We start from the raw sequence: 14,304 nt of genomic DNA, 5'->3' as shown, positions 1-14,304 counted from the left end.
AAAGTATGGTATTTACACTTTTTTGTTTGTTGTTTTTTTCTTTCTTGTATTTTCTTTTTCTTTCTTGTGTTTTCTTTTTCTTTTTGGTCTGATTTTTCTTGTACAACATAACAAATATGTTTCACATATTTAACCTTTGTCAGATTGCTTGCTCTATTGAGGAGAGAGAAATATTTGGAGCACAGTCTTACAAAAATGAATGTTGAAAACTATCTTTACATGTATTGGGGAACATGAAATACTTTTTTAAAAAGATACAAAAAAAAAGAATTTGGATGTGCTGCCATTTGGTGTCTATATGTTTTTACTGCTATTGCTGCTATGGAAAGTATTCATTAAATATAATTTCCCTGTTCATCTATTCTAATTGGGTCTGGTTTAGTTTTTGTTTCATCTGAGATCATGATTGCTAAGTCTCCCTTTTTTAAGCATAACAGATTGTGCCACTGTCCCTTAGGTAAACTTGGTGTGCCTTTCTGTTTTGGCCGTATCTCTTATAAGCAGCATAGTGTGGGACTCTGGTTTCTAATCGATTCTACTAGGTGGCTTGGTAGAAAAAGCTCCGCCTGGAGCCAGGAAAAACGGAAAACAAATCTTAGTAACTGGGTGACTGCACGTAAGTCACTTAACCTGTTTGCTTGGGTTTCTCACCCACCTGTCAAAAGAGCTGGAGAAGGAAAGGGGGTATGCAAAAGATGCTGCAGTATCTTTACCAATGAAACATCAAAAAGGGTCACTGAAAGCCGGATCCTAGTTCTCAACAGGTGGGCTGTTTGTGACGTCATCACGCACGCGCCGCACAAATGGTTCCGTTGCCCAGCGTGACCCGTTCCATCGTTGGTCTGTGTGCGGTGGTCTCCGGGGTTACTGCCCGCCGCGGATGTCTCTTCTGGGGGAAGATGGGACCTGCGGTGGGTCCCGGCTGCCAAACCGGGACCACAGGAAAAAGAGGTCCCGGTGGCCGAACTGATGGTCAACCGGCACCAGGGCAGAGCACTGCGGCCGGGGAAGATGGGGATCCCTCGAGGCGAGCCAGGGAGACTGTGAATCCCGGCCACCGGCCCTCTTCCCGACCCGGCTGGCGCCCCGCCCCCCGGGGTGGCCCCACAGGCTACTGGCACTTCACACCAAAGACCGGAGAAAGGCTTGGGGTAGAAGAGGAGGCTTCGGAGTCGGAGGCTGACAACTTTTCTCTCCGATTTCAGCATTTTCTTTCCCGTGCTCTTAGTAAAGTTCTCTTCTCTGGAGGCCTCACCCAGATAAATGCCAAAGAGAAAGATGCCATATTGTGGTACCAAAAGAAAATCGGAGTGTACGATCAGCAGGTATGGGAACAATCTATCCAACAACGCCAAGTAAAAAGATTCCAAAACTCCAAAGCCAGAAAGATAGGTCACATCAAGTCGGACTTGATAGATGTCGACCTCATCAGAGGCTCAACATTTTCCAAAGACAAACCTGAAATTCCTTGGACATCACTAACTCGGGAAGGAATTATTCGGGTTATTTGTTTTCCTTTTTTCAGTGAATGGTGGATTCAGGTTACCTCTTTCCGTATTTTTTTCTGGCTACTACTGCTTTATCTCATGCAAGTTATTGCCATTGTGTTGTATTTCATAATGCCTGCTGTGAATGTAAGCGAAGTGATTGTTCCGGTGTGCCTTATGGTACTGCTGGGAACTGTTCACTATCAAATAGTCTCCATTCAGATTGCTAAACCTTTTGAAAGCAAGAGAAATTACAGAAGGAGAAAACCGCATAAATTCGCAAGAGGTGGGAACACAGAATGCAAAAGTTATAAATTCTGTTCTGATAAAGTCAGAGGAGTAGAATCTTCTGCATCCAAAAATGCTGATTCTTGGACGACTCTCTTTTTCAACAATCCTATCAAAGGACTAAAAGTATTAATTGACAGGATTCAAGCTGAAAATGCTTCAGCTCATTTGAATTTCAGCACAAAGAAAAAACATTCCCAACCAGAAATGAAAATGTGGCAACCAAGAGAGAAAGCAAAACTATCAGATGGTGAAAAGAGTCGGAAAGGTCAAGCAGATTCAGCGAATGAAGTTCCAGATGAGTTGTCAAGTGACAATGACTGTGAAGAACAGAAAAAGATAATCCTGTCAGGGAGAAGAGTAGAGGGGGCTCCAAGTGACAATGGCTATGAAATCAAGAATGAAAAGCACACAAGTACTCAACCAAAGAAAATTTCCACTTCAAAATGGTGTCCCACCATTGGAGATTCAGATGGACTGCCTGAATCAGATCTTGACTCGGCTATCTTGAGTCAGGAGTCTCCGTCCAGTATCAGTGATGGTTTTAGAAGTTGTAGTCAGAGTGACTCTGAAAGCACCAGCCCCGACTCAGAGACAAAGGACACGTGGAATAACTTTTTGCAAAATAGTGAATGCCACTCATCAGCTGCCAGCAACAGTGATGAGGCACATGTGAAGGCCCTGCTCCCAGGTACCAAACAGAATTCAAAAGAGGACACTTTCCAACTGAACCATTTGTTCTGGCTTCAGAACATGAGTTCTCCCTCTGAACGAGTGAGTGCAATAATCTGGGAAGGTAATAAATGCAAAAAAATGAAGATGTCTGTTTTGGAAATCAGCAGCATCATCATGAGAAGGGTTAAAACATATCAGCAGAATGTAAGTTACCAGATGCTGGGAAAAATTATTACTATTGGATTAACAGTTTTTCCATTCTTATATCGCATCTTCCATGAAAAGAACCTGACCCAAATACCATTCATCTCAGCTGAGGAGTTCCTGACTCTTCTTTGTGGGGCACCACCTTCAATATCCATCATCATTTTAGCAACAATCAATTTTCTTGAACGCTTGTGTCTGACTTGGATGTTCTTTTTTATGATGTGTGTGGCAGAGAGAACATACATGCAGCAGTTTTTATTTGCAAAACTTTTTAGCAATATAACCTCTGCAAGGAAAGCTATGAAATATGAAATCCCCCATTTCAGGCTCAGAAAGATGGAGAACATCAAGGTCTGGCTATCACTCCGTTCTTATTTAAAAATGCAAGGCCCACAGCGCTTTGTGGATGTGATTGTGTCCTCGGTATTCTTAATGACACTTTCAATTGCTTTTATTTGCTGTGCCCAGGTTCTCCAAAGCCATAAAAACTTTCTGGATAATGCTTATAATTGGGAGTTCCTAATTTGGGAAACCGCCCTGCTGCTCTTTTTATTGCATCTTGCCTCCATAGGATCGGAAACCAATAAGAAATATAACAACATTTCAGTACTGCTTACAGAACAGATCAATTTATATCTCAAAATGCAAAACAAGCCAAGTAAAACAGAACAGCTCACACTGGTGAACAACGTGCTAAAGTTATCAATGAAGTTACTGAAAGAATTAAACACACCATTTAGGCTCTACGGCCTAACCATGAATCCCCTATTCTACAACATAGCCCGAGTGATCATCCTTTCAGTTGTCTCAGGGGTTATAAGTAATCAACTAGGATTTAATATAAGATTGTGGAAAAATTAAGCCATGAGCTAAACGGTGTATTTGGACCATAAACTTTTACTAACATCTATGCTTAATTGGTGAACAATTTCAAGAACAAGTGAGACAGCCTTCCATTTTTTTTTGGCATGCTAAATAGCATGCAACTGACCGATCATTTCTTTTCTGTGCATACATCTTAACTGATGGGCTAAGTTATTTCTATCCTGAAGAGAGCTCCAGTTCATCACAATATCTCTTTTGGGAATAACAACAGCCCTTTGTTAAGAGAAGAAAAAATAATGTAAAGGCATTAACAGGAATTGGGTATATCCTCTGAAATAAAAACACTGACCAATATTGTTCATTGTTGTTGTTGTTGTTTTGTTTTGGGTTGATTAGGGTTTCTGAAACGAATTTGGCTTTCTCTTTCCAATCAACAGAAACCAAATGTTGATTTCTACAATAAAAATTCCCCCTCCCCCAATTGGGTAAAAGACATTTCCCCAAATAAAAATTAAGGTTATCTCCTGGGATCATGATATAGAACTGAAAATCAGGGGGCTTTTTAGAATCAAATAAATGGGCTGGAACTCACTAGGTTTGCTCTCTATCTGTGTCTATGTTTCTCAATCAGTGGAATAGATGATATCAGATATACTTAAAGACGAAAACACAACACGTTCAGTTTCTTAAGGTTCATCCTTGAACAGTTTATCCAGTCCTAGAGCTCGAAGGCACATTTTGAACTCTAGGGAAAGCTAAAGCAAAGGTTTTATACAGACTGTTAGAATCCATGAATGGAATCATGGATGTAGTCTGACAACAATGGTTTTGCTGTATTCCTTGTGTTTTAGTGCAATTATAGTGGGATTCCAATCAATTGAAAGAACTGATTTCTCTATATACCTGCTTTTTTACATGTTTGCATATTTCTGAGCCTTCATGCGTGGCATATTTTGGTAAAAATTCCATGTCATGCAAAGACAGGACTTTTTGGTTTGGGGTTTTTGTAAGCATTTAGAAAACAATATAAATCTTTTAGTGCTAATTTCTCCAGAAATTTCTTCATTTTTATATTTCCTTCTTCATCTTTCTGTTACACTTATCTAAAACTTAAGAGGACATTGAAACTTCCTGCTGCTTGTTGTGTTACTGTCACGGTCTTCTTGTACTTCAATTAATATTTTCTTTTTGAATTTAGACACTAAGACATTTAGAGTACTGAAGTTGAATATAGATGTTGGTTTGTTACCCAACCTAAAGCAGTTTCTTTGTCAGTTTTAATATTTTAATTATTTGCTTTTGCTTTGTGGATTCACTTTATGGCCTCTTATTTTTATTCTATGTGCATTTTTTTTAAAGTTTCTTTTAAGTATCAGATTGAAGAGCTTTGTTTTCTTATTCAGCCGGTCATCTTTCAGTTGGACATTTTAATACCTTCACATTCAGAGTAATGAGAGTTAGGTTTATATTTTCTTTTATTTGTCTCTAATGGGTTTTTCCCCCTCCAAATTAGTATTTTTATTCTCTCTTATTTTGTAAAGAGAACTGTTCCTTTAGTTAGCATAATCCTTTTTTAGGCTATTCTCACTAGCATTTTTTCCTTTCATACCTCGCCCCTACTGGATTTGTTTCCCCTTCCCTTAGTTTTGGAGTTTTGCTTATTCCTTTATTGTCATTCCTTTAATAATTTTAGCCCAGTTCTCTCTGAGGAGAACAATGTCAAAGTTTCTATTGGGTCTGTCCTCCTGTTCCTTTTCCCAGCAGGGCTTAGTCTCCCTTGGAGAAAAGTCCATGGCTGGAATGGCAAGTTTAAATGGTTCAGTCCAGTCCATTCCCATTTGTTTTTTATAAAGCAAAGCCAATGGGCTCCTCTTACACTAGAGGTATCCCACAAATTCTCAGGCCTGGTATCTTTATTTTTACAGGCTAGCTGGGGGTAGAGTCCATTGAAGACCTATTAATTTCCTGAGAAAGTAAGTATTCAAGGAGAATCCCTCTTGTACATCTCCCCTTCAAAATTTTTGATTCATCAATTTCTAAAATATCATTTTCTGCACCAATTTTTAGAAAATGCTATGTTCCTTTATTTTTCTTATTATCTTCACTTTCTTATCTCAAATTGTTATTTTTTTTTATTCTTGTCCCATATACTCATTTAGCCAGCTTTATTCACTGTATTCTATAAAGAAATAAAGTTTCTCAGGGACCTATATTGAGTTCCTTCATCTAACTTGACTCCTAGCTCCTATGTGGTATGTGAAAGGTGCTTTGGAAGCCTTGAAGCACTTGCTTTTGCAAATAATCCATTTTGTCACCACAGTTGGTTTATGTAGTTTGTTTGTTTGTTTGTTTTTAAGCAATTGGGGTTTAAGTGACTTTCCCAGGATCACACAGCTAGAAGTTAACACTTCTAACTGAGGTCAAATTTGCACTCAGGCCCTCCTGACTTCAGGGCTGATGCTCCATCCACTGCACCATCTAGCTGCCCCAGTTTATGTAGTTTCTTTGACATCCTGTTTAGTAGTGTGCTTCACCATTAATCTTTCTCTGCCTCTCCTATATGCATGTATATTTATGGATCTATGTTTATATGAATATATATGCATATCTCTTCATGTTTTGTAGCACCTAAGGACTTTCAGTTGTGTTCTTCTGGCTGTTCAAAGTGAGGAAAAAGCCCACCTCTCTTCCTGGCTGAGGGATTATAGACCCCATTTGAGATTTCCTTAATAAAGGTACTAGAGCGGTTTGTTGCAGGGGTCCAGTCTCTTCAGGGGGTCCAGGGGGTTGAGCAGGAGGAATAGGGGTCAGCGTCAAAGGAAGACAGGAGTTGTGGGGTAGTCTGAGTGAGGAACTGATGGAAGTGATGCTCCCACTTCTCTCAGGCTCCTTCAGACTTTATTTTATACTATATCATGATCATATATTTTTCTTTAGGTCAACATACTCTTCAGACATGTGTCTGACTTATTGACCTTTATATGTTACTACATTTGACATTTAATATTTAAGTTTTTTTATGGTTAAGTGTTAATTATTGATTACATTACGCAAACCCAGTAATGAAAGGTACATGGTATACAAGGTTAAATGTCAGTGAATTTTGTTAGTTTACGTATGTCTTCTTTGCCAATTTTATGGATTGTTTGATTCTTCTCCTTGAAATCATATACATAGGCATTTAGGGCAATTCCTAGTTATACTTGAACCATCTTTTGGTTCTTAGATATACTGATCTTTTCTGAGTCTAAATAGGTAAACACCATTATTTCTTGGACCTTTGGATTCTCTCCCATAGTGACAATGCTTTCCATAGTGTTCTCTCCTTTATCATTTGTCTCAGTGAGAGATTAGTTTTCTTAGGACAGAATATGCATGCGGAATTGTTTCTAGTTAACTTGCCCAAATTCCCCTTGTCACCAGATTTTTTAGATAATGTTTAGTGCTGTAATGAAGCCAATTATAAATAATATAGGAAACAGTAGTCCACTAATGAGAATCATAGAAGGAAATGTTGTTCCTGCATGAGGAACATCTGATCTCAGTGCTGGGCTTTGCCCATCAGCTTAGAGATCGTGGCTTCCAACAGTTTGTGATTTCCTTCTCCAGATCATTTTATATATGAGGGACTGAGACAAGCAAGATCAGATGATTTGCCCAGAGTCACAGTTAGTGAGTGGCTGAGGCCAGATTTTAGGAGTATTCCTAACTCCAAAGCTGACACTCTGTCCACTGCGGCACTGTGCTTGAGGGGTCATAATAGGACTAATAAGGAGCTAGAATGAGGGTCCATAGGTTTTGGAGTTTCTGTGGAAACCATCCAGTCTTCATGGCAATTGTGATTGAAGCCTGTTGATACCTCTAATTATAGACTCTTAAGTCTGAAGGCCAGCATTCCTACCTGAAGACCATATTGGGATTTTCATCAGTGTCCTGCTTTCCCCCATTCCTACCATTCAGTTAAAAAAATAAAATAGAGGAGCACAATAATCCATTTATCACCTTAGCATTTAGCATTTCTTTAGTCGTCCTTCCTAACCAGTCAGTAATTTCTAGTGGAGATGGAAGAATTGATCTTTGAATTCCTGCTTGGGTTCCATAATGGTATCCCTCCTGCTGTTTGTCTTCTTTTCTTCCCCTACTTCCCTTCAAAAGGTGGCAGACCTCAGATTTACCATACTTGTTTTATAAGAAAGGGGTACCTGTAAGTGACTTGAAAATATGGTGTGTTTTGTACATTCTTATGTAGAGACTCTGTTCAGGTTACACCCTCCCCCCCCAATGAAAAAGTGGTGGATAATTATTCAGCCCAGACATAAAAGGAAAAGAGAACTATGGGTGGGGGGAACTGAGCAGGTGGGGAGACCTTTCCACTCTTATCAAAATGAACGAATGGAATTTGCAGGTGAATAGGGGAGGAGGGTTCCAATCAGAGGCATTTCTCTTAATGGGCCCCTGGGAGGTGCTGGGATGGGGAATTTCTTTGCAAAGGAAAACATATCCCTTAGGTGCACAGATGGTACCTGAAAGCATTCTATCAATTGGAATGGTAGTTTTCAGGACGTCATGGAGAAGCTTTAAGGAAGGAGCCACAGAAGCAGTGTGAAGGAGCTTGCCAAGGAAATCCCGGAATGGATTCCCCATGGTTACTTTCTGGGGAGGTGCATGATCAAACATGCGCCTGACCTGGGACCTACCTGTGCAGCTGGTACAAGTTGCTGAGGTGAAATTGCGGCAGGCCTGAGAGAGATCATACTCGCTTGCACCCACAGTGTTGGTGGTACAGGTCAGTGTCCCCACATCACGGATATAAACCTGGCCATCATGGGAAACAGTGACATCCACTGTCTCCGTAGTGTGGTGATATGTAGATACGAGATCCTTCCCTGCCAGGAAGCAGGGGACAGTCGGGTCAGAGTAGTTGTCCGGGAGTAGCTAGCACAAAAGGGGTGGCGTCCAGGGAGGAGAGGGTGACAGGTGGGAATGGGACCTTTGCAAAGAATGCATTAGGCCGCATCTGTGGGCCACCCTGGGGGTGGTGATGGCACACCCAGCAATCCCGGACACCCCCATTCCCCGCAGAGTCCCCTAGTCTGACCAGGAAGTTGTCTCCCCACTGGCGAGGGCCCTCAGAGCAAGAGCAGGAAAGCTGGAGAGCATCAGGAGTGGTGGAACAGAAACGTCAGGTCCTCTATGGGCTCACAGGAATACACTGGGGTAGCTGAAGGAGAGGTAACAGGCAGCATTTTTAATCCTAGAAATATGAGTCCAGCTGGGGCCCCTTCCAGTTTAACCACTGTTGGAGTGGTCAGAATGACCCTGTATGGACCTTTCCACTTTACATCTAAAGAGTCGGATCCCTGGGGCTTCCAGGTTTTCAAATACACCATATCACCAGGATCCACGGGGGATGGGATTTCGTTTGAAGCTTCCAAGGGCTTATGGAGGTGCTCATTTGCATATTAAGAGAGCACCTTTTGAAATGCACTGAGCTGAGTAGTGAACTGAATGAATGCAAGCCAGTCTACTAGTATGTCAGTGATTAAGAAAGGCCTCCCATACAAAAGTTCAAAAGGATTTAGTTTAATTATTTCCCGGGGGGAGGGGGGAATTCTGACTCTAAGTAGCCCTGATGGGAGATTCTTTACCCAGTCCTCTAGTCTCCAAACAAAGTTTAGTAAGGACCCTCTTAAGGGTATGATTCATTTTTCCTACCTTCCCAGAAGCTTGAGGATGCCAGGCAGAGTGGAGATGATAAGAGATTGATGAGGTTTAGATTTGGGGTGCTCAAATGAAATGAGGGTTTCTTGTGGTCAGGAAGTTAAATAAGATCTAGTGGCGGCGCAAGGGCAGGGAGTTCTGAGGATTCCCTTCTAGCGCGCAAGCAGTTCTCTGTAAAGGAATTTACAGACCTGAAAACCTAGACTGATAAAAGAGGTTTATTATGGGGATTGGAAGTAAGGTTAAAGTCTAGTTAAGGAAATAGGTGAGGATAAGGAGAGGAGGGCACTGGAAATAGTATTCCAGAGGGCAGAGACCCTTGGGGTGCCAAGTGTGGGGCTGCCATGTTTGGAACCTCTGCAAGAGAGGGTTTTAGTTTGTTTCTTTTATAATAGGGGGCTTTGGCTACAAGCTGAAGGGGGATCGTGGGTGGAGTCCCAGGTTGGCTCCTAGCTGGGTTTCACCTAGGGCTAGAATTTGAATTGAATTCAATGTGTTTCAGAACTAAGCCCACCCCACCCATTGGAGTTCCCTCTTCATTCCCCCCTCAAGTAGTCAAAACTTAAATTCATTTAAAGAAAAAAGACTTGGGGCAGTGTCCCTTATTGAGGCAGAGTTGAAGGAGATTTTCCCCTTCAAGGATTTTCAGAGTTCCGGGGTCCCCTCTAAATTTCCCCCTCAAGCAGTCACCTCCAAATACATGTGGGATAAAGGGGCGACTATCTCTTCTTAACTGCTTCAAGCTGGCAAGGTCTGAGAGATTTTGGGGTTCATGCCAGGAGGTGAAGTGTGAGGTGTGGGGCTTGGGGATGGCAGCAAGGCATCTAAGGGGTGTTTGTCCCAGTCAGTCGTCCCCAGTCAGTTGTCCCATGTTCTCCACGCTGAAGGGCAGTTGAGAATCCAAAGTTTGAAGCCTAGAGAAAACAGATCTCAGGGGCAGATTAAAAGTGGGGTGTCATCCAGGGTGGAGATGGCAATGGGAAAGGGGCTTTTTAGCAGGAAATGCATCAGGTTCCTTCTGTGGGCTGCCTGTAAGAAGACTGATGGCCCATCTAACTATCAAAGACAAGTAGGAGAAAATGCTAGGAGCAAAAAGTCTCTTTCTATAGTAAAAAGATGTTAAGTAGCCTAGAGTTTAGACCCTTTACTCTAATTTCCAGGAAAGCTAATTTCTCCTGGGATTGGTCCAGAGTGGCAGTGGACTCAGAGAGTCAGACTAGGCAGGAAGCCTTGATATCTAATAGATTTAACAAGCCACTGATATTTTTATGAGGCAAGGTCTAGGGATGGGCATATCCCTGCTTGTCAGTGCTGTGGATCAAGATAAGAACGCAGTTTAAACTCTTCAAAATCTCTTAACTGTCTGTGCTGCCTTCTAAAATAATACAGGGTGGGTTCCTCAATCTTACCAGAAAAATAAGCAAAGGTTCTGAACCTTCCCTCCTACTATCCCCACTCTTTATGAGGAAGGGGTGGAAGGGGTCAGAGGGAGTGCAAAGTATCAGCGCTGCCTACCCAGCTTACCGGCCCCTGAGGTCTGTCCTGGGATAAAAAGGGGAAACAGGGTCAGACCCCAAGATCCTACCAGAGAGCAGGACCTGGGGGGCCAGTTCAACCCCTGTGGTGTTCGCTGACATGGTGGAAAGGCAGTTCCTCCTTCTCCAATTCAGGACAGAGACTGGGCTCTCCTCAGACAGTTTCCATGGCACCATAGGCCTAAGTCTGGGAGAGATTTGCATTAACAAGGCAGCTCGGCTCTGAGTGTCAGGAGGCAGAAGTTGCCCTGAGAAGAAAAGAGCTGAGAGTCTCAGGTTAGAGAGTTTAAAAGGAAAAAAAATTAGTTGTTTTGAGGGTTGAGGGGGTGGATGGGTCCCGGTCTTATTAGGCTGGGAGTTTTTCAGCTTTGAAAATCTAGTCTGCTGGGTGTGCTTTGCTAGCTGCTGTTGTCTGAGGCAGAAGTGTTAAAATGCAAAGGAAGCTCCTTCCAAGCTCTTTCTGCTTACTCTTGTTCTCTATCTCATTTTCTCTCTATTTCTATTTCCTTGTCTCTCCATTTCCCCACATCTTTGTTTCTCTTTTTCTGTTTCTCTCTGTCACTTTCTCTCTGTCTCTGTCTGTATGTGTGTGCTTGTCTTTCTGCCCCCCTCTCTTTTTGCCTATCTCCCTCTCTCTAACTCTCTCATTCTCTATCTCATTTTCTCTCTTTATTTCCATCTCTTGCTCTATCTTTCCCAGTCTCTCTCTTGCTCTTTCTCTGTGTTTCTCTCTGAATCTCTGACTCTGTCTTTGTGTGTGTTCGCGTTTCTCCCTTTCTCTCTCTCACTCTCTATCTTACTCTCTTTGTCTCTTTTTTCCCTCTCTCTCACTTTCATTTTCTTTCCCTCTCTTGCTTGCTCTGGCTCTCTCTCGTTCTTTTCCTATTCTCTCTCTCTCTCACTCTCGCTCTGTGTCCTACTCACTCTGTTTCACTGTCTCCCCCTCTGTATCTTTGTTCTTTCTGTTTCTCAATCAAATAGACTACACATATGGAAAAGAAAGATACATGAGGAGAAGGTCTGGAACTTTCCAGATTCTCTCCTCTCTCTCTCTCTCTCTCTCTCTCTCTCTCTCTCTCTCTCTCTCTCTCTCTCTCTCTCTCTCTCTCTCTCTCTCTCTCTCTCTCTCTCTCTCTCTCTCTTCTCTCTCTCTCTCTTCTCTCTCTCTCTGTCTCTCTCTGTCTCTCTGTCTCTCCTCCCTCTCTCTCTCTCCTCTCTCTCTCTCTCTTCTCTCTCTCTCTCTCTCTCTCTCTCTCTCTCTCTCTCTCTCTCTCCCCTTTTGTCTTTTTGTTTCTTAGTCTCTCTCTTTCTGTCTCTCTCTCTTTCTTTCTTCCTGTCTCTTTCTTTCTTTCTTTCTTATTTTCTTTCTTTCTTTCTTTCTTTCGTTCTTTCTTTCTTTCTACCTCTCTTTGCTTCTCTTTCTTTCTAACTCTCTATTTCATTCATTATCTCATTTTCTCTCTTTTTTCCATTTCCTTCTCTATCTTTCCCTGTCTCTATCTCTCTTTTTCTGTTTCTCTGTCTCTGTGTCTCTGTCTGTGTCTCTCTCCCTGTCTTTCTCTCTCTCTCTGTTTTTGTCTCTCTCTTTCTCAAGTTTCTCTTTCTCTTTTGTATCTCTCTTTATATATTTCTCTCTCTCTATCAAGTTTATCTTCCTCTGTCTCTCTCTATATATATATCTATATGTATATACATATAGATAGATATACACACATATTTTTCTTCTTCTGTCACCATTCTCTCCCTCTCTCACTTTCTTATTGTCTCTCTTTCTGTTCCCTGCCTCTCTATGTCTGTGTTTTTGTCTTTTTATCTGTGTCTCTGTGTCTCTCTGTCTTTCTCTGTTTGTGTGTGTCTCTCTCTCTCTCTTTTTCTCTTCCTCCTTTGTGTATTTGTGTTTCCCAATCAAATAGACCAAATGTATGTAAAAGGGAGACATAATTCAAGAAGCTTTGGAAATTTTCAAGCTTCAGGTTTTTTCTTTCTCTGTCTCTCTGTGTGAATTATTCAATCAAATAGAATCAATGTATATAAAATAAAGACAATAAAATAGAAGGCAACATCTATATTTACTGTCATTCCATTTCGTGAGCTATCTTTCTATACAGATTGTCTAACCTTCCTCTTTACTTACATTGTCTTCTCTAATCAGAATCCAAGAAATTCTAACAAAAAAATTCACTCTGTTAGAATCCCAGAATATTATTAAAATAGCAATCAATTTTGCCTGAAAGACAGATTTTTGTTATATTTTCATGAGTTCATGCAGTTATCTTTTACTTTCATTAACTTGATAAAATTTTATTTCCATGGGAAATCTTGCATTTGAATAGACTTTAGGTTCTCTGAACTTTCAGAGCTTCCACAGGAAAATGTTTTCTCCAATGACCATGATACACATTGAGACTTGTAGCAACCTGTTGATTGTTCTCACTGGCATGCAAACCACTACTCATTTCTTTTTAGTGTATATTTTTCTCATTTGTTGAGAGAGAAAATAAGACAATAACAGAGAGAGAGATAAAGGTAGAGAAAGCAAAATTTAACTGAGAGAGAGAATGAGAAAGGGCAAGTGTTAAAAGGGAAACAAGATAATTAACTCTCACTCGAATTGTGGATTACCTTCATCTAATATGCAGTGGATATCTCTATCATGTGAAGTTACTTTCTGTGTTGGAAAATTATGTCAGCCTTTTAGGAAAAATATTGCAAAGTAATCCAGTGTCAATAACGTACAAAAGCAGGAATCACATTAATTTCTTGAATCGAAATCATTATCTATGTTTCTTATTTTTCTCTATCTGGATTATCCTTGAATTCTAATGAATTTAGCGTTCTCAGTATACTATAATGTCATGTTTATTTCCTTGATAAAAATGCCTAGAACAGGGTCAAATTCCAAGATATAAATGCTCCACAATACTGTGAGCTGCATTTTTTAAAAAATTCTCTAAATTTTAATTTTTCAGTACAAACTACAAAGCTGAACAGATAAAAAAAAATATCAAAAAGCAGAATAAAAGATCCAGACATTTTGACCTATGTAAAATAGCAATTATTTTCAGTTCTGGCTGAAAACTATGAGAGTCTTCCTCTTCTAGATTGATATTTTTGTGATAGTAAATTAGATCTTCTTTCATCTCAGTTATTAGCTAGCCTTTAGTCATTGGAAAGCATGTTGCCTCAAGTAAACTGAGACATAGGAAAGATCATAATTTAGATAGATCAAGGCCATCAGCTGCATTCTGGGCCACTGACCAACACCTGGATTTATGTCTTAGCATTGGATTTCAACTTTTCACACTGCCTTACTTAAGTGTACATATATATATATATATATATATATATATATATATATATATAATTGTATTTAAATGAGGGAAAATAATACATATATATATATATACTTAAATGCTATATATATGTCATTTAAGTATATATGTATAAGCATTCAAGTATATATATATATATACTTATATAGCATTTAAGTATATATATATCATTTAAGTGTATATATATATAATTTAAGTGTGTATATATATAGCATTTAAGTATATATATATATA

At 40.3% G+C, this 14,304-nt stretch overlaps 1 pseudogene; it reads left to right on the top strand.

Annotated features, from left to right (window-relative positions):
- Positions 1 to 875: 875 nt before the first annotated feature.
- On the top strand, positions 876 to 3,838 carry LOC141549132 (protein PHTF1 pseudogene; annotated as a pseudogene).
- Positions 3,839 to 14,304: the final 10,466 nt, after the last annotated feature.

The sequence above is a fragment of the Sminthopsis crassicaudata genome, chromosome X (genome assembly GCF_048593235.1).
Source record: "Sminthopsis crassicaudata isolate SCR6 chromosome X, ASM4859323v1, whole genome shotgun sequence".
Lineage (NCBI taxonomy): Eukaryota > Metazoa > Chordata > Mammalia > Dasyuromorphia > Dasyuridae > Sminthopsis > Sminthopsis crassicaudata.
The sequence above is the reverse complement of the archived record's forward strand: the minus strand, read 5'-3'. Positions and strand labels throughout refer to the sequence as shown.